Source organism: Chlorocebus sabaeus, chromosome 7, assembly GCF_047675955.1.
Source record: "Chlorocebus sabaeus isolate Y175 chromosome 7, mChlSab1.0.hap1, whole genome shotgun sequence".
Classification (NCBI taxonomy): Eukaryota; Metazoa; Chordata; class Mammalia; order Primates; family Cercopithecidae; genus Chlorocebus; species Chlorocebus sabaeus.
Window position 1 is genome coordinate 13,074,828 of NC_132910.1, and position 19,117 is coordinate 13,093,944.

Genomic DNA, 19,117 nt, shown 5'->3' on the forward strand with positions numbered 1-19,117 from the left:
GGATGACAGAGTGAGACTTTGTCACCAAAAAAAAAAAAAAAATCAAAATACGGGAGTCACTTAGCTAGGATTTTTCTAGTATAATTGCTTACACTAGACAAATATGCATTGAGTTTTAGAAAAAAAATTCCAATGAAAGTCATTTTTGGCTGGGCACAGTGGCTCATGGCTGTAATCCCAGCACTTTGGGAGGCCGAGGTAGGCAAATCACCTGAGGTCAGGAGTTCAAGACCAGCCTGACCAACAGGGAGAAACCCCATCTCTACTAAAAATACAAAATTAGCCGGGTGTGGTGGTGCATGCCTGTACCAGTTATTCAGGAGGCTGAGGCAGGAGAATCGTTTGAACCCGGGAGGCAGAGGTTTCGGTGAGCCTAGATCACGCCATTGCATTCCAGCCTGGACAACAAGAGTGAAACTCCGTTTCAAAAAATAACAACATAATAAAGTCATTTTTAATATTTTAATATTTTTAAACCCAAGGAGATGAGACTGTAGGTACTATGTAGGACCATGCCCAGCAGATTACAGGGGGTCAGAAGAGACTATTGTTTTTTGTTTTTTGTTTTGTTTTGAGAAGGAGTTTTGCTCAGTCGCCCAGGCTGGAGTGTAGTGGCGCGATCTAGGCTCACTGAAACCTCTGCCTCCTGGGTTCACGCCATTCTCCCACCTCAGCCTCCCAAGTAGCTGGGACTACGGGCGCCCACCACCACACCCAGCTAATTTTGTTTTGTATTTTTAGCAGCGACAGGGTTTCACCGTGTTAGCCAGGATGGTCTCACTCTCCTAACCTCGTGATCCACCCGCCTCAGCCTCCCAAAGTGCTAGGATTACAGGTGTGAGCCACCGCGCCCAGCCGTGACTATTGGTTTAGCACTGATGACCACAGCATTTGGACAGTGCAATTATGCACAGAAAGGTTGTATATAGCGGTACTACAGAGACTCACTGCATAAATGTATAAATTTTTATTTCTCAATTGATAAAAGAGACCTGTTCCCAAGAAACGGTAAAAATGTACTAGAGATATAGTAGTCAGTGCTAGAATGTTTTCCCCTGTGAATACTTTTCCTTCAAGTAAGTTTTTCTTCTTTTTTATAACTTTATAACAGGACTTGAGGAGTGATTCCTCCCCAGAGGGGTGAGACATCGTCACAACACTATGAAGTAATAACTGCCATCACATAACATACAACATGCAACCACTCTGGCATGGGACAACCGGGAAATGCTCCACAGGGAAAATGATTTGAAGTTGGAGATGAAGAAAGAGTCCAATTCTTGCCACACGGGAAAGTGCAAAAGGAGAAAAGAGCATTTAAAGGCTCAGGGGAGAAAGCATGCAGGCTTGTATTTCTCTGGAGTTCACAGGACAATGCTGAAAATGTTGTGCTCTAAGATCTGTGCTGAAATAGTTCTCTACCTTTCATCAATAGGCAAATTCAGAATTCAGCCAGGATCCTTAAAGAGCTGATTGATGTCTGCGTCAGCTCTGTGACATCACCCTAACAGACATGGCTGTTTGCTGTCACCTTCTGACACACAGTCTCCTCTCTGTGTTGATATATCATCACCAACACGACAGCCAGCCATAAAGGTAAGGCATTATTTTGCCCTAAAACAAATATCAGGCTGGCAGTCTTATGCTGAGATTTAGCACCGTCTACAAAATACTCATAAAACGATTGCCAATTGAGGTGCAATAATTACAACTCCTCAGAAATATGCTATTTTGAGATTAAGGGGAGAGCACAAACAAGGTCCACCTTGATGGAAGAAGGTAAGAACCTGATGGATGATATTTGTTCTTTCCTTTAGAGGAATTTTATATATATATATATAACAATTTATTTACAGCATTTTCTGTAAGGGTCAAGAGATTTTCAAGCAAAAGCACTATTTCAGCAAAACTGAACGTAAACCAGCCTTTCATTTCCAGAAAGCTACCCCTGCATGATCTGAACATTGAAAAGAACATATATACATCAGAACCATGGGCACAACACAGAGATACAAAACATTTGGTGTTCCTACTTGATCTGTGGAAAAGGGATTCTTCCCACTGGTGTCAGCAACCAAATCTGGAGGCCTCAGTATGAATAGTTGTTTTAGGATTGCAAGAATGCATCCATGCATATGTATTTATTTATAATTTGCCTCATTCTTTATGGATTTGACATAGCTTTCAGCAGGTACACATGTAACCAAATAACAGTAAAACATTGGTAGAAATTTAAAAATCCAGACAGGGAAAATATAAATGAGAGTAGAAATTCAAGACGACTAACATGAAAGACACACACACGCATGCCATCACTGAAGTTTGACTCTGGGTCCCCAGGCACTCACAATGAAAAGAGAGGCCCAATTAGTCCCATCCTTCTCATCAGCAAAAAGGAAGAGACATACAGTGCCTTAGGAAGACAAAGTTATCCTGGCCCTGAATTTTAAAAGGAAGTTCTCAAACAGAGCATTCTTCAAACAACACTGAAATGGGACTCCCCTGAAAACCTCTGTAATAAATGCAATAACTGACTCCATACGGTTTTCTTTCATAGTATCATCCTTGACTTAAAAAAAAAACAGCATAGTGTAAAACATAAAACACCAACTCCATGAAGGTGATTCTTTAGGCAACCCAGTAAGATGATTTTGCTCAGCGATGTTATTTGCTAGCTGACTGATAAGAAATTCAAAAAACAGTGGATGGATGACATTTCCTCCAGTCAATCTTCCAGAGTGTAGACACTCATCCATTCATTCACTCATTTGTTTCTTCATTTCTTGATCTTCTCCTAGATATTAGGAATCAAGTTAGGTGCTATGGATCCAAAAGCATATGAAGACATAATCCCAATTGTTAACAACCTCATCATTTAGTAAACTTTGATTTTCTTTTCAGTTTTAAATTTTTTGTAGAGATGGGATTTTGCTATGTTGCTCAGGTTGGTCTAGAACTCCTGGCCTCAAGTGATCCTCTCACCTTGGCCTCTCAAAGTGCTGGGATTACAGGTCCTTTGATTTTCAAAGATACTTTTTTCCATCAGGAATCTTATTGCCATAAATTTTTACTGCAACTCTTCGTGGCAACTTGAAAAGGATGATACAATATTTACCATACTTTAATAAAAGCATTTATTACATAATATCATTCTTTGTCTTTTTAACTTTTTTCTCTACAAGGTTTATCATATTTACTAGTTTATTTGACAAATATTTATTAAGTGCCCATTATTTCCAGGCACTGTTCTTGGCACTGAGTTACAGCCATGAAAAACAGCAACAAAAAATCCCTGCCCTTATACAGAACATACATTCTAGTGGCAATATGTACCAGGTGGAGTTCTAAAATAATTGCTTATAGTAATTCATGTAACCCTCATAATAATCCAAAGGATAAGGTGCTATTACTGTTTCGATTTTACAGATCAGAAAGCTGAGGCAAAGTAAGCTTAAATACCAAAGTAATATGATTATTAAGTGTAGAACAGATATTTAAACTCAGGCAGTTTGGTCCTAGAGTCCATGTACCTAAGCCCTGCAGTGACTGTCCCTAACAGCTCAGGAAATACCTGGTTGAATGAATGAAGAGAGGAGGAAGAAAGGCTAGAGAAGAAGCCAGGAAAAATGTTGTAAAGATTAATCAAATCCTTACATTTTGCAGAAAACTTGAATGGTCACAAAGTAATTTCAAACGAAATGTTACTGAAGCTTCATTACCACTCTCTGCAGCATGTATTCTGATTCTCATTATTCAGAGAAGAAAACTGAGCCCAGAGCCTGTCCTGGTCACACGGTCTGTGGGTGGTAAAGTCAGATCTCCTATGCTCTTTCTAACACACCTGAGAAGCAGCAACAGCCAACTCTGCTGGAGGTGCCCAGCAAAGGCTCTCAGAGGAAGGGCCACTGAACTGCACCTTGAAGACAATGACTGGGATTTTAAAGTCACAACATTCGGCCGGTGCAGTGGCTCATGCCTGTAATCCCAGCACTTTGGGAGGCCAAGGCAAGTGGATCACTTGAAGTCAGGAGTTCAAGACCAGCCTGGCCAACATGGCAAAAATCCCATCTCTACTAAAAATACAAAAATTAGCTGGGCATGGTAGGCCACACGTAATCCCAGCTACTGGGAGGCTGAGGCATGAGAATCGCTTGAACCCAGGAGGTGAAGGTTGTAGTAAGCCAGGATCACACCACTGCACTCCAGCCTGGCGACAGAGCAAAACTCTGTCTCAAAAAAAAAAAAAAAAAAAAAAAAAAGTCACGACATTCCAGAAGACTAAGCAACTCAAGAAAACCAAAGTGCTAGGCAAGTAGTATTAACTCAACAAATATTTGAAATACATTTCCTCCCATAGGTTCACAAATCAGAATGCTGATACCAAAGGCAAATTTGAATGAAAAGACATTCTCAGGTCCTTAGATATCAATGGATAGGTCCATCTAGTTATCACAATTAGTATCCCTTTAAAATTTTAGTTATTTGCAAATATGCTATTCCTACACAAACTGTATTCCATACAGTTTATTACTAATTCGTATGCAGCACTGCTGTCCTCAAAAAGCATGCACATAAATGTTTCAACCGAAAACTTCTGCTCATTCTTGCATTTCCTTGAGTAAGGACCCAGCAGCTAGACGGCGTAGGTTTGAAATCTGGCTTGGGCCTCAGTTTGCTCATCTGTAAAATGGGAGCAACAATAATCCTGATAGGATAGTTATGGGGATTCAATCAATGTAGAAGGCTTAAAACAGTACCTGGCAAATAGTTGCATTTAGTAAATGTCTGCCAATGCAATGTCCTGTATTATTTTTTCCAAATACTCAGTCTCCTTCCTGGTCCCTCATGTATCCCCAGAATATCACCTGATACACCAACGGGTTCCATGTCATTTTCAGGATCCTATGAGAGGATCATTTATGTCAACCCATTGACAACGGGGTTGGCCATGTCACTTGCCTCGGCCAACAGCATGTGAGAAAACATGAAATACGCAATGTCAAAGCAGAAATTTTAGGAGCCACTGCGTGTGTCCACTGACTCTCTCTTTTCCCTTAGACATGAGCATAGTATGTACCAAACAGAGGCCCCTCCTTCAGCTTGGATCCTGGAATGAAAAGACCTAAGGAACAGTAGCAGATCCAATGCCAATCTGCCACAGACATACAATGTGGGCAAGAAACAAACCTCTGTTCTTGCAAGCCACTAAGATTTGGGGGCTATTTATTGCCACAAAATAACTGACTAAAAGGGCTGCTGTTATTATGCTGATGATGATTGAACTGAACTGCAATTTTAACACAAAACATTTAGTTTTGAAAAACTTTTTAAAAATCAATAGGTAAAAAAAATCCCAAGTTTTCACCACAGACTTCTTATGACAGATGTCATAAGAACTGGTCTAAAATATCTCTTAGATATTTGGTCAAATACCTCATAGAAAAGTGAGTAACTGGATTCCTATTCTTTATTGCTGCTTCTTTTTTCCTCCATCCAGCAACTGTGTCCCCTAACAAAACCTTCTAAAAGACAATGATGAGCATCTCTGCTGACTCATTTTCCCACTCTACATATTTATCCTCCTTGGGAGCCATGATTTACAAGATGAAAAATGGAAGTCAGGAGACTGGCTTTCAAAGGTCTCTTGTGGCCTAAATATCCTTGTAAAAATAAGCTATTTTTTATTTTAAAGATAAGGGAATTCATAATGCAGATTTCTTCAATAGTTTATTAATAGATTCTCAGATTCTGTTTTCCTGTCTCACCCCTTTGTAGTTTCAGAGAAAATTAGCTTATAAAAATCATTTGATTCTCTTACACCAACAATCGTATTTATTTATTTATTTATTTACGACAGGATTTCACTCCTGTTGCCCAGGCTGGAGTGCAGTGGGGTGATCTTGGCTCAATGCAGCCTCTGCCTCCCGGGCTTAAGCTATCCTCCTGCGTTAGCCTCCCAAGTAGCTGGGACTACAGGTGCTTATCACTGAGCCCCGCTAATTTTTGTATTTTTGGTAGACACGGGGTTTCACCATGTTACCCAGGCTAGTCTCAAACTCCTGGGGCTCAAGTGATCCACCCGCCTCAGCCTCCCAAAGTGCTGAGATTACAGGAATGAGCCACCAAGCCCGGCCAACAATCATACTTAAATTTTCTTCTCCATACCTCAGAAAGGCTGCAGATCCTCCCTTAGGCAATTGCACCATGTTCATTCCTGGTGGTATTAAGCACTGAACCACCGTGACTCTCTTCTAATAGTCTGTTTGCACTCTGGCACAAGTTAGTCCAAGCTGCTATTCTAATAGAAAGAAAAATAAGCAAGTAAATAACCAAGTGCCTAGTTAAGTACTAGGAAGAAAAAAGACAGGATTTTGATAGTGAATAATGAGGTATGGGCTGAGATAAACGTAACTTGCATAATCAGGGAAGACCCATCTGAGTAGGGGGCAATTCAGATGAGTGTAGCTATGTAAAGGGCAAAAGGACACCTGTTCAGGTGAAGCCCTGAGGGAGAAAAGGGTTCAGAATGTCTAACGAACCAAAAGAAGTGATGTTTCCCTTGCTGTCTACCTTTCAGCAAGAGAAAGAGGAACATGAGATGTGGCTGAAGAATGAAATACAAGTCAGATCATGGGGTACTTTACATTTCATTCTGAGAGGAATTACAAGGCATTGCAGAGAATTTTAAGCAAGGACATGACATGCTCTGATTTTCATGGCTAAAAGATGCGTGGACATGGACTGGATGAAGCGAGAGTGGTGAAAGCCATGAAGAGGTTAGTGGGAGCACCAGGAGGAAGGAGGACTCAGCCAAGAGGATTTGGAGAGAAGCGTGAAGACATACACTGCATCTTGGAGGTAAAATATAGAAAATTTGCTGACAGAGTGAAGCTGGGGGTGGTGGTGAAGACCGCAAAGAATAAGGGCTGACATGAAGGTTTCTGGCCTGAAGGATGAGGGTGATGATGTAGTTTACTGAGATGGAGATGACTAGAGAAGGAATCTTGTTAATAAATGAAGTCAGAAATTGCATTTTTTCCCCCAAGATCAAGTCTCACTCTGACACCCAGGCTGGAGTGCAGTGGCGTGATCTCCGCTCACTGCAGCCTTCGCCTCCCAGGCTGAGGTGATTCTCCTGCCTCAGCCTCCTAAATAGCTGGGATTACAGGCATGCACCACCATGCCCAGCTAATTTTGTACTTTTAGCAGAGATGGGAATTTCATCATACTGCCCAGGCTGGTCTCGAACTCCTGACCTCAGGTGATCCACATGCCTCGGCCTCCCAAAGTGCTGGGATTACAGGCGTGAGCCACTGTGCCTGGCCAGGAATTGTAGTTTGAACAAATAAAATTTAAGATTCCTATAAGATATCCAACTGGAAGTAATCAGGTGGGCAACAGAAAAGACAGGGAAGGAATTCAGACGAGAGATCTGAGCAAGCAATAAATCTTCCCTCCTACAGGTGAAGAGGGCATTCCCATGGGAAGATGACTTAGCACAGGATGTCAGTGCCAGAAAGTAAAGACATTATACATGAAAAAGGGTGACATATCAAAAAGACAGAGCCAGCCTGAAGTGCCTCTCACTGGCCAAAAATACTTCATTTTATTTTATCTTTTTAGAGACAGGGTCTCACTCTGTCATCCAGGCTGGAGTTGCAGTGGTGCAGTCACAGCTCACTGCACCCTTGAACTCCTGGGTGCAAGAGAGCCTCTCTTTGGACAGATACTGCATTAATTTTTTTTTTTTTAGAAAGAAAGAGAGATTCTCCCACCTCAGCCTCTGCAGTAGCTGGAACTACAGGTGTGTACCATCATGCCCAGCTAATGTTTTTTTGTTTTGTTTTGTTTTTTCTTTTTTTGTAGAGACAAGGCCTTGGTATGTTATCCAGGCTGGTCTTAAACTCCTGGTCTCAAGTACTCCTCATGACTCGACCTCTCAAAATGCTAGGATTTCAGGAGTGAGTCACCACACCTGGCAAAAAATATTTACTACAAAAAGAAAAAACTATTTGCGGCCGGGCGCGGTGGCTCACGCCTGTAATCCCAGCACTTTGGGAGGCCGAGACAGGCAGATCATGAGGTCAGGAGATCGAGACCATTCTGGCTAACATAGTGAAACCCCATCTCTACTAAAGAAAAATACAAAAAATTAGCTGGGCACGGTGGCAGGTACCTACAGTCTCAGCTACTCAGGAGGCTGAGGCAGGAGAATGGCGTGAATCCAGGAGGTGGAGCTGGCAGTGAGCCGAGACCACGCCACTGTACTCCAGCCTAGGTGACAGAGTGAGACTCCATCTCAAAAAAAAAAAGAAAAAGAAAAAACTATTTGCTCAGTGCCAAAGCTCAGCAGTCACCCCCTTAATCAAGTGTTCAAAGTTAACATCGTCAATGATGGGATGACTCAAAATCATCAGCCACCTGATAGGGTGCAATGGGAACACAGATCCTCTTCTGTAAGATTCCTGGGAAAATAACTAACTTGCATCTAATCATGAGAGAAAACAACAGCCAATCGTAAACTGAGAGATATGCAACAAAATAAGTGGCGCATAATCTGGAAAAGCATGAAGGTCATCACAGTCCAAGAAGGGCTGAGGAATGGTTCCAGATTAGAGACCACAGAGACATGGCAACTAAACACAACATGCAACCTGCACTGAATCTTTTTGTTATAAAGGTCATGATTCAGACAAGTAGCAAAACTTGTATGAGGTTTGTAGATTAAATGGTAGCAAAGTAATAATGTTAATTCCCTGCTTTTTGTTGGCTGGATTATGAATATCTAGGAGAATATCCTCACTCATAGAAAACACAAACTATTCTAAGATATTAAAGTATCTAGTTGGCAACTTGCTCTTAAGTGGCTCAAAAAAAAAAACATTATTTGTATTGTATTTGCAACCTTTCTGTAAATCTGAGACTGTTTTAAAAAAGGCAATGAGTGATAATAATATGCCTATGCATCAGACTGGTAAACATTAGAGGCCTGACCAATACCAACTATTTGTGAGGATATGAAGTAATGAAAACCCTCATACCGGCCAGGCGAGGTGGCTCACGCACGCAATCCAAGCACTTTGGGAGGTGGAGGCGGGTGGATCTCCTGAGGTCAGGAGTTCGAGACCAGCAGCCTTGCCATCATGGCAAAACCCCGTCTCTATAAAAATTACAAAAATTCGCTGGGCTTGGTGGCGTGCGCCTGTTGTCCCAGCTACTCGGGAGGCTGAGGCAGGAGAACTGCTGGAACCTGGGAGGCGGAGGTTGCAGTGAGCTGAGATCATGTCATTGCAGTCCAGCCTGGGCGACAGAGTGACACTTCGTCTCTAAAAATATATATACGTATAAAAAAAAGAAAACCTTCATACAGAGCTGTTGAGAGTGAAAACTGGAAGAACCATTTTAGACAACTGTTTGGCACTATCTAACAAAATTGAAGACACACATTCCCCATGACTCAACAACTGCACTCCTGGAGAATCTCTTGAATATGAGCACCAGGATGTTCATAGCAGCCCTGTTTGTAAGAATCAAAAACTGAAAATAACTTAAATATCTATCAGTAGCAGACTAGGTCAATTGTTTATGTAGTGGACTACCATACAGTCACGCAAATGAATGAATTACAGCAACATTCACCAACAAGGATGGACGTCCAATGCAATGTTGAATGAAAGAAGCAAGATACAACCATTTAATAAAGTTCAAAACTATATTGTTTAGCTGGTAATACTTTAAGGTAATTATTATCACAAAAGTCAAGACAGTAGGTGGGAAGGGAAGAAATTATGATGGGGAAGATGCACAGCGGGTAGGTGTGGTTTCTGGATGCTGGCAATGTTTCATTTCTTGCCACCCAGTGGCTCCGTGAGGGCTCATTTTACCACTGTTTGTTAGAGAGTAAATATATGATCTGTGCGCTTTCTGGATGTAATATTTCATAATTGTAAAGCTACTAAAAATGATTGCTTCTATTTCCTGGATGCTTATTGTGTGCCAGCTACTACACTAAGCACATGTACATGTTTTATCCTATTTAAAGTTCTCAAATCTATGAGGCAGTACTATTACTATTTTCTCCCTTTTACATATGTACAAAGTGAAGCTTCATGACATCTAACATCATGGCACTAACAAATGGGGACATGAATCTATTTTAGGCTGACTTCAGACCTTCCGAATGTAACCACTAAGTGGTTTTCAATGATTACTTTGATGGATCTCTATGTCTCAATGCGTGCTTTAGAATTTGGGTTTCTTGAGGGTTTTCTCTGTAAGTTCTCATAGCATTTAACATAGTGCTTTATAAGTGAGGCTTGATGAATATTGTTGACTACCTGAACAATTTGTCATTTCTATAACAGAACTATAGACTCTTGGGTAATATTTTTCAGTCCTCCAATCAATATGGAGAGACTGAGTTTTCAATTGTAAGGCAGAAGTCTTTAAAAAGTCATCAAAACTAGGAAAACACTCATGCTGAAACCAAAGTTAAGAGATTTACATGACTTTGACATCAAGAATGCACACAAGTACGTGACAGCAATCTCCAGGAGACCAATGGACTTGAGATAGCAACCCATGAACAGCTCATCTGAAAGAATTATGTGTAGCCATAAACATTCAAACCAGCTCTGAAAATCAGGCTTTTGCACTTGACAAAGTTCTATTGAGACTATTTCACTGTACTATACTTTGAACAAAAATCACTGCTTTTAATTTATTGGCTTTGAATTTATACAATGTGCTTCTCCCCCCAAACCTCTACATTTTGTTTGGCTCAAACAGCGTTTCATTTATTTCCCATTTTTCAGGAGTTTTATGTGCAGATCTACAGATAAGCACATGTAGGAAATTTAAAAGGAACTGAATAAGGAAACGCCACAAAAGAAATCTTCTTTTCTTTCAATTTCTATTACTAATCTCAAACTAGAATTTGAAGAGTCTGAGAACTTTATCTTTCTTCATGAAGGGCTGGATCTCTATACTGATTTGTAGTATAATACAGCAATAGACTTCATCTCCTATTTAACTCTAATCAGTTTTATGATGGCATAGAAACAGAGTTGAGATCAATTGGCAGCACTGGCCTAGCAAGAGGATGGGGGAGGGGAGAGTGGCAGTAGTGGTGCTAGAGAAAAGAGGAAAAAGACAGGGATCTCACTGTTTCATTCTTGCCATAGACAGAAAATATATGTTTATATACATTTATTAAATTCTAAGGATATGCTGGGCATGGTGGCTCACGCCTGTAATCGCAGCAGTTTGGAAGGCCAAGGCAGGCAGATCACCTGAGGTCAGGAGTTCGAGACCAGCCTGGCCAACATGGTGAAACCCCATCTCTACTAAAAATACAAAAATTAGCTGGTTGTGGTGGTGCAAGCCTATAATCTCAGCTACTCAGGAGGTTGAGGCAGGAGAATTGCTTGAACCTGGGAGGCGGTGGTTGCAGTGAGCTGAGATCACACCATTGTACTCCAGCCTGGGCAACAAGAGCGAAACTCCTCACCTGGCCCACAAAAAAAATCTAAGGATAAATATCACTACAGTTGAAATAGGAAATTTAACTTAAGAATCTGATCAATTCAGCAGAAGGTAGGAAAGAAAATAAACTGAACAATAAAGAAACAATATGAAATCCTTATAAATGAAAAACATAAATGACGCAAGAAACAATAACAAATATAAAAAGTTGTTCAACATCATTAGCCATTGGGGAAACACATACCAAAAGCACAATGAGCTCCAGGCGCAGTGGCTCATGCCTGTAATCTCAGCACATTGGGAGGTCAAGGCAGGGGACTGCTTAAGGCCAGGAGTTCAAGACCAGCCTGGGCAACATAGTGACACCCCATCTCCACAAAAATTAAAAATAAAATTAGCCAGGCATGGTGGTATACACCTGTAGTCCCAGATCCTCAGGAGGCTGAGGCGGGAGGATCCCTTGAGCCCCACAAGTTTGAGGCTGCAGTGAGTAATGATCAAACCACTGCACTCCAGCCTGCGCAACACAGGGAGACCCTGTCTCTGAAAAAATAAATAATTTTTTTAAAAAGTACAATGAGATACCACTTCATATCCACTAGGATAGTACACTAGCTAAGGCTGCCAGTGTACTAGGATAGAACACTTGCTAAGGCTGCCATAACAACCTTAGTACTGGATGCTAACCTTAGACAGACTAGATATCTTAAACAACAGGAATTTATTTTCTCACAGTTTTGGAGATGGAAGTTCATGATCAAGGTGTTGGCAGGTTTGGTTTTTCCTGAGGCCTCTCTCCTTGGCTTGCAGACAGCCACCTTCTTGCTGCTTCTTCACACGGCCTTTTCCCTGTGCCTGTGCATCCCTGTGTCTCTGACTTTTCTTATTATAAGGACACAAGTCATATTGGGTTAGGGCCCAACCCTACTACCTCATTTAACTCTAATTACTTCCATTATGGCCCCATCTCAAAATAATAGTCGCATTAGCAATTAGGGCTTTATCACATGAATTTTGGGGAACACAAGCACATAACAGATGGCTATAACGAAAACAACAGGCAATAACAAGAGTTGGTGAGAATGTGAAAAAATTATAACCCTCATACATTGCTGGTGGGACTGTAAAATGGTGCGACAAACTTTGGAAAACAGTCTGCCAATGTCTCAAAAAGTTAAACACAGAGCTACCACATGACTCAGCAATTCTACTCCTACACATATACTCCAAAGAAATGAAAACATATGTCTACCAAAAAACTTGCACACAAATGCTCATGCTACAACACCAATAAACCTTGAAAACATTATGCTAAGTGAAAGAAGCCAGACACCAAAGGTCACATATTATATGATCCTATTTATCTAAAATGTCCAGAATAGGCAAATCCATACAGACAGAATGTAGGTCAGTGGTTGCCTAGGGCTAGGTGTGGAAGGAGGTTGGAAAAAAAATGCAAGTGACTGTTAATAGGTACAGGGTTTCTTTCCAGATGATGAAAATGTTCTAAAACTGATTGTGATGATATAACCCAGTATCCCAGTCTCAAAATGCATTTTAAAACTCTTTTTGTTCCTTTCTTGCTTTCAGCCTTGAAACATACTTTGAAACTCTTTGTTTCTCTTTTTCTCATCAGGCCCTTCCATGAACAGTGCTGGCTTGTCTAATTCTGTGCTTGCTTAGAAATTCCAGGGGCCAATTTTGAAACAAACCAGGCAGAGAGGGCCAGTTGCAGAATCCTCTTACTCAAGGGGAGTTGGGAACAGTTAGCCCACTGCTACTGGTCAAAGTCAGGATGATGCAAATCAGACCTCCGGTTGGGCAATTACTTAAGATAACCATTGGAACGAGAGGTGCCCACCTTGCCACCACTCCCACGTATTTCCCACACCTTTTCTTTCTTAAACCCCTTCATTCAGCCCAGAAGAAGGAGATGGTTCCTTTGAGTCTCAAGCCCAGTCATTCTCCCATCTGCTAGCATTTGACCAATAAAAGCTGCTTTTCTTTTACTACACCTTGCTTCTCATGCTTTGACTTCTGAACAGTGAGCGGCACAACTGAGCCAGTTACAATGATAGTTGCAAAAGCCTGAATACATTAAAAATCATTGAATTACACACTTTAAATAAGGCAAATGTGTAGTGTATAAATTCCATCTCAATAATGCTGTTATAAAAGAACAAATATATCATTGTCAAATATATGTAAATGAATTAAATTCCTATACTAAAAGAGCAGGGCCGTCAGTGTGAGATTTTAAAAAATCTTACATGTCAATTAAAGAGATACATGGCAAAGAAAACTTGAAAAGAAAATACTGGGCACAAATACATATCAGACAAATGCAAAAAGGAAAAGTTAAAAAAGACTGTCAATATTACTAATAAATAAAATAGCTGATCATGTTTATAACAAAAGAATAAGCTGAATGCAGTGATATCTAATCAACTGTAAATGAAAATGTTAAGCAAACTCTAATGAATTGCTGGATATTAAAAGATACTCCTTTGAATAATTATTGGATCAAAATAGAAATCAAAACTGAAATAACAGCTTGTTCAGAAATTAACAACAAATGGTCCATAATAATAAAATCTATAGGATGAAGCCAATGCTATATGCAGAGGAATATTAATAGCTTTAAAACACTCCTTAAAACAACCTTGAAAGCTTCTGATGAATAAACTATGTATTTAACTCTTGGAAACTAGAAAAAGAACAACAAAATAAACCAAAAAAAAAGAAAGAAAAAATAGACCAGGTGCAGTGGCTCACGCCTATAATCCTAGCACTTTGGGAGGCCAAGGCAGGCAGATCACTTGAGCTCAGGAGTTCAAGACTAGCCTGGGCAACATGGCAAAATTCCATCTCAAACACAAAAATACAAAAAAAAATTAGGCACAAACTTCTAGTCCCAGCTACTTTATGGGGCTGAGTGAGGCAGGAGGATCGCCTGAACCTGGGAGATGGAGGTAGGTTGCAGTGAGCCGAGATCACACCACCACACTCCAGCCTGGGTGACAAAGTGAGACCCTGTTTCAAAGAAAAAAATGAAAAGAAAAAATAATATATGAAAATAAAAGCAGAAATTAATGAATTAGAAAATAAAGAGAGAATTAATAAAACTAAGAGCTGATTCTTTGAAACCCTCAAACTGTGTTCCACTGAATACTCATTTCAGGAGACATTAATAGATGGTCTATGGGGAGAAAAAGGTTTTGAAAACTATACACTAAACCTTTTATTTAAGAACTCATAATGCATATTAGCTTATTAAAGATTCTAAAAAGTCCTAAAAGATATAACTGTTTTAAATTGTGTGATTCAGTCTCACAAACTTATTTGTGCATGAACACTTATTTATCAGCATTCTTTGGAATAGCATTCCATGAAATACTCGTTTGGGCAATGTTGACATGAGTAAATCTCCGGTGTGTAAAATCAAGAATCAATACGAAAATATGAATATGGAGCACTTGGAATTAAAAATAAGATTGGACAGATATGGATGAGGTTAAAATAAGAAAACTGCCTGTAAGCTCTATACTTAAAATTTTTGAAAATATACAAAAAATGGTGGCCAGGTGTGGTGGCTCACACTTGTAATCCCAGCACTTTGGGAGGCCGGGATGGGTGGATAACTTGAGGTCAAGAGTTCAAGACCAGCCTGGCCAACATGGCAAAACCCCATCTCTACTAAAAAAACAAAATTAGCTGGGCGTGGTGGTGCACGCCTGTAATCTCAACACTATGGGAGGCTGAGGCAGGTGGATCACTTGAGCTCAGGAGTTCAAGACCAGCCTGGCCAACATAGCGAAATGCCATTTCTACTAAAAATACAAAAACTAGCCGGGCATGGTGGCCAGTGCCTCTAATCCCAGCTACTGGGGGGCTGAGAGAGGAGAATCACCTGAACCTGGGAGGCGGAGACTGCAGTGAGCTGAGATTGCGCCACTGCACTCCAGCCTGGGCAACAAAGTGAGACTCCATCTCAAAAAAAAATATATATATATATATACACACACACACACACACACACACACAAAATGGGTAATTTTTAAGAAAAATATGCCTTACCAAAATGTTTTCAGAAAGAGGTAGGAAAATAAAAAATAACCAGGAAAAATGCAAAAATTTATGATTCAACATTGCAGTTAGAACCCCTGGCCCAAGTATAGTCAATATCTATTATTCTTTCTTGGAACATAACAGCTTCCAGCTATCCTTGTTCTCACCACTGTCATCCCTCTGCAAAGATTTCCACAAATTTTCAACTAGTCTCCTAGCTCCAGGCTTGCCTCCCTTCCTATCCAATGAGTGAGATTCCACTAAGAGAAATCTGATCATATCATTTCTGTTTAAAATCTTTTCACGGCTCCTCATAAAATTTGGAAGAGAATCCGGACTCCACGACATGTTCTACAAGGTGCTGGAAGTACTGGTCTCTGGGAAGCACTGGAGCCTCATCTCTCAACTCTCCCCACCTCTCCACTTTTGCTCTAGTTCTACTTAGCATTTTTCCTTTGCTCAGAAGCACCATGTGCTCCCTCACCTGCAGGTCTTCCCACAAGTTCTTCCGTCTCTCTCCCTCTCCTTTCCACTCCTGCCTGACTCTTGAATGGACATTCCTACTTAAATGGCAGTTTAAGGTGACTTCCTACGGAAAGCATTTTCTGGTTTCTCCCACTCTGTAACAGAGACTCTTCTTATTTTTTCCCACATGCCACGTATTTCCCTCATTGTAGCATTTACAATGCTGTGCTTTAATTTTCTCTTTTCTTAACTCCATCCCTCTGTAGACTACACACTCCAAGAGACCAGATATTTCATAATCTTGTTCACCATTTAATCCCTAATACTTAACAGCATTACAGCACATAATAGAAATTCTATATGCTTACTAAAATAATGACTGAAGTATTACATTGACACTAAAGATGAAAAACATGGCACCCACAATAAAACTGTAGGCCAATCCCATCTATGACTATAGATGTAAAATCTGAAATAAAATATTGGAAGTCAAAATCAGCAGCCTAATAAAAGAATCATGGCCAATATGGGTTTACTTTAAGACTGCAAGGATGACACAAAATTAGGAAACCGAAGAAGAAAAAATACATAATTTTGATAAATGATCATGAACATTTCACGACCTCAAAATTCATCATAATCATCAAAAATGTAAAATAGAGAGATATTAATATTTAACTGTATATGAAGCATTTATTGCAAGAGAACAGAAAATACCCTCCTTGGTGAATCAATAGAAGCAAAACAAGGAATAAGACAGAAGACCTGTGAAAAATGCTATTATTGTTTTACATATTTTAGCTGAGATGCAGTAAGACAAAAAAGACACAGTAAAATTATTGGGGGAAAAGACAAAAATTATCATTATTTCAGCCTATGATTATCTACCCTTAAACTACTAGGAGTAATAAGAATAAGTTTTCATTAAGTTTTTCAAGAAAACAACTTTCCCACTTTAACAAGTTAGAAAAGGGCAGGGGAAGACTATTCATGACAACAATAAAAATATAAAATTCCCAAGAATAAAGCTAACAAAAAATACAGAACTTACATGAGGAAAAATTTTTCAAATGAATCTCTGATTTAACTCAAGTCCAATCAAGCCAAACAATTTGTACGTCTGGAGTTAGATATTACAGTTCTAAAATTTTTTCTAGTAAGGTAAGTGATTTATAAGAGGTTAAAAAAAAAATTTGAAAGAGAAAAATTAATGAAAAAGAGCTTGCCTTACCGTATGGTAAAATGGAATATAACACTGAAATTTAAATAATGTGGTACCAGAACAGTAATATCCAAAATAATCATAGAGGTATGTTAGGAAATACATAAATAGATCTAAAAATTATTGAGATTTAGTGTAGGAGTTTTTGGACTTTTAAATGAGCATAGAATAAATTATATTATTTAATAATTGCTGTTGTGACAATCAACTAAACATTTGGGAAAAACAGATCACTACTTTTAATTCACACCTAAATATATCCAATGCAGATTAAAAGAGGAAATATTTTTTAAACTCATCAGAATACTAAAAGAAAAAGTTATAAATAGCTGAAAGAAGTGGCTTTTATAATTGCATGAAAACAGAGCCAAGAACATGAAAGAAAAGACCAGTAGGTAGAATTACATAAACATTTCAAATTTCACATAGCCTATAACACTTAGCATAAAAGTAAAAAGAAAAAAGGATAAATCTGGAAAAGATAAATCATAATTCCCAGATTTCTCAAATATATAGGGAAGCAGGTATTTTCTGACAAGGCTGATGGTACAAAAAGGCACAAACTTTCAGAAGGGCACTCTGCCAACATTTCCACAAACAAATAAAGACAAAGAAATAAATCAACCTAAATGCCACCATTACAGAAGTGGCTAATTAAATTATGGCATAACCATGAAATACTATCTAGTCATTTGGTAACATCATATAGATTCCTTGATGTGAAAGAACACCCATGGTATATTAAAAAGCAAAGGGTTTAAAAAATAATCGATGTAGGATAATCCCATTGGTGTTAAAACTTTACAAACATATAAAAATAGAAAGACAATAAAATGTTAACAATGAGTATTTCTGGGTATAAGAAACTGTGGTTTTTTCATTTTCTTTTTTAAAACTTCTTAAATTTTTCTTCAATGAACACCTATTACTTTCATAATTTGGAGAAGGTAATAAAAGCAAATTTGGTTGGGCACAGTGGCTCATGGCTATAATCCCAGCACTTTGGGAGGCCAAGGCAGGAGGATCACTTGAGGCCAAGAGATGGAGACCAGCCTGGGTAACACAGTGAGACTCCCATCTCTATAATTTTTTTTTTTAAACTAGCCAAAATGGTGGCACATGTCTGCAGTCCCAGCTATTTGGGAGGCTGAGGAGGGAGGATCGCTTGAGCCCAGGAGGTCAAGGCTGCAGTGAGCTGTGATCATGGCACTGCACCCCAGGCTAGGTGATAGAGTAAGACTTTGTTTCTTAAAAAAAAAAAAAAGACAGTACTTCTTCAGTTTAGATACTTACTTTTACTTATGAGACATTCAGCATCTCTTGTTTTGAGTTTGCTTTTTTTGTTAAGTTTTGAGACAGGGTCTCACTCTGTCCTCCAGGCTGAAATGTAGTGGCACAATCACAGCTCACTGCAGGCTCGACCTCCTGGGCTCAAGTGATTCTCCCACTTTAGCTTCCCAAAGCACTGGGCTAATAAGTGTGAGCCACCACACCCAGCCAAGAAAGATAATCTTTAAGGAACCTTTATTTCAAGTTCTGGAGTATATCTTGAAAGCACTGGTGACAGGTAAATCGCTCCTAGATGACAGGTAACTGCAAGAACACCCTTCCACTGTGTTTCACAATCAATCAGTCCTGTTTTGCATTTCAATCCCTCCCATCAGCTTGCCCCGCTGCATCTTCCAGTCAGTGTCTGTTTCTTTAGTGGGAAACACAGAAGGTCTGTTTGGTGTGTATCTCTGGTATGTAGGGTTAAGCAATTTTAGTTTTGTTGTTAAATGTCTGGGTTTGTCTCTTCATAAAATGCCACTTGGTGGCAGTAACCAGAAGTAATGGCAGAACACTGACGAGAAGCTAAGCCTTGTGGCTTCTCTAGGT

General features: G+C 39.6%; 1 protein-coding gene across 4 annotated transcripts in view; it reads right to left on the minus strand.

The window, feature by feature from the left end:
* CRACD (capping protein inhibiting regulator of actin dynamics) overlaps positions 1–19,117 on the minus strand; it is a 274,397-nt gene that overhangs the window by 165,593 nt on the left and 89,687 nt on the right. Inside the window, exon 1 of one of the 4 annotated variants that reach the window (XM_037989411.2) lies at positions 6,166–6,288. The exons of the other annotated variants lie outside the window; for them this stretch is intronic. The gene's annotated coding sequence lies outside the window, so the exon portion shown is untranslated. Of the gene's footprint in view, positions 1–6,165; positions 6,289–19,117 lie in introns of those variants that run through there. 4 annotated transcript variants of the gene reach the window in all.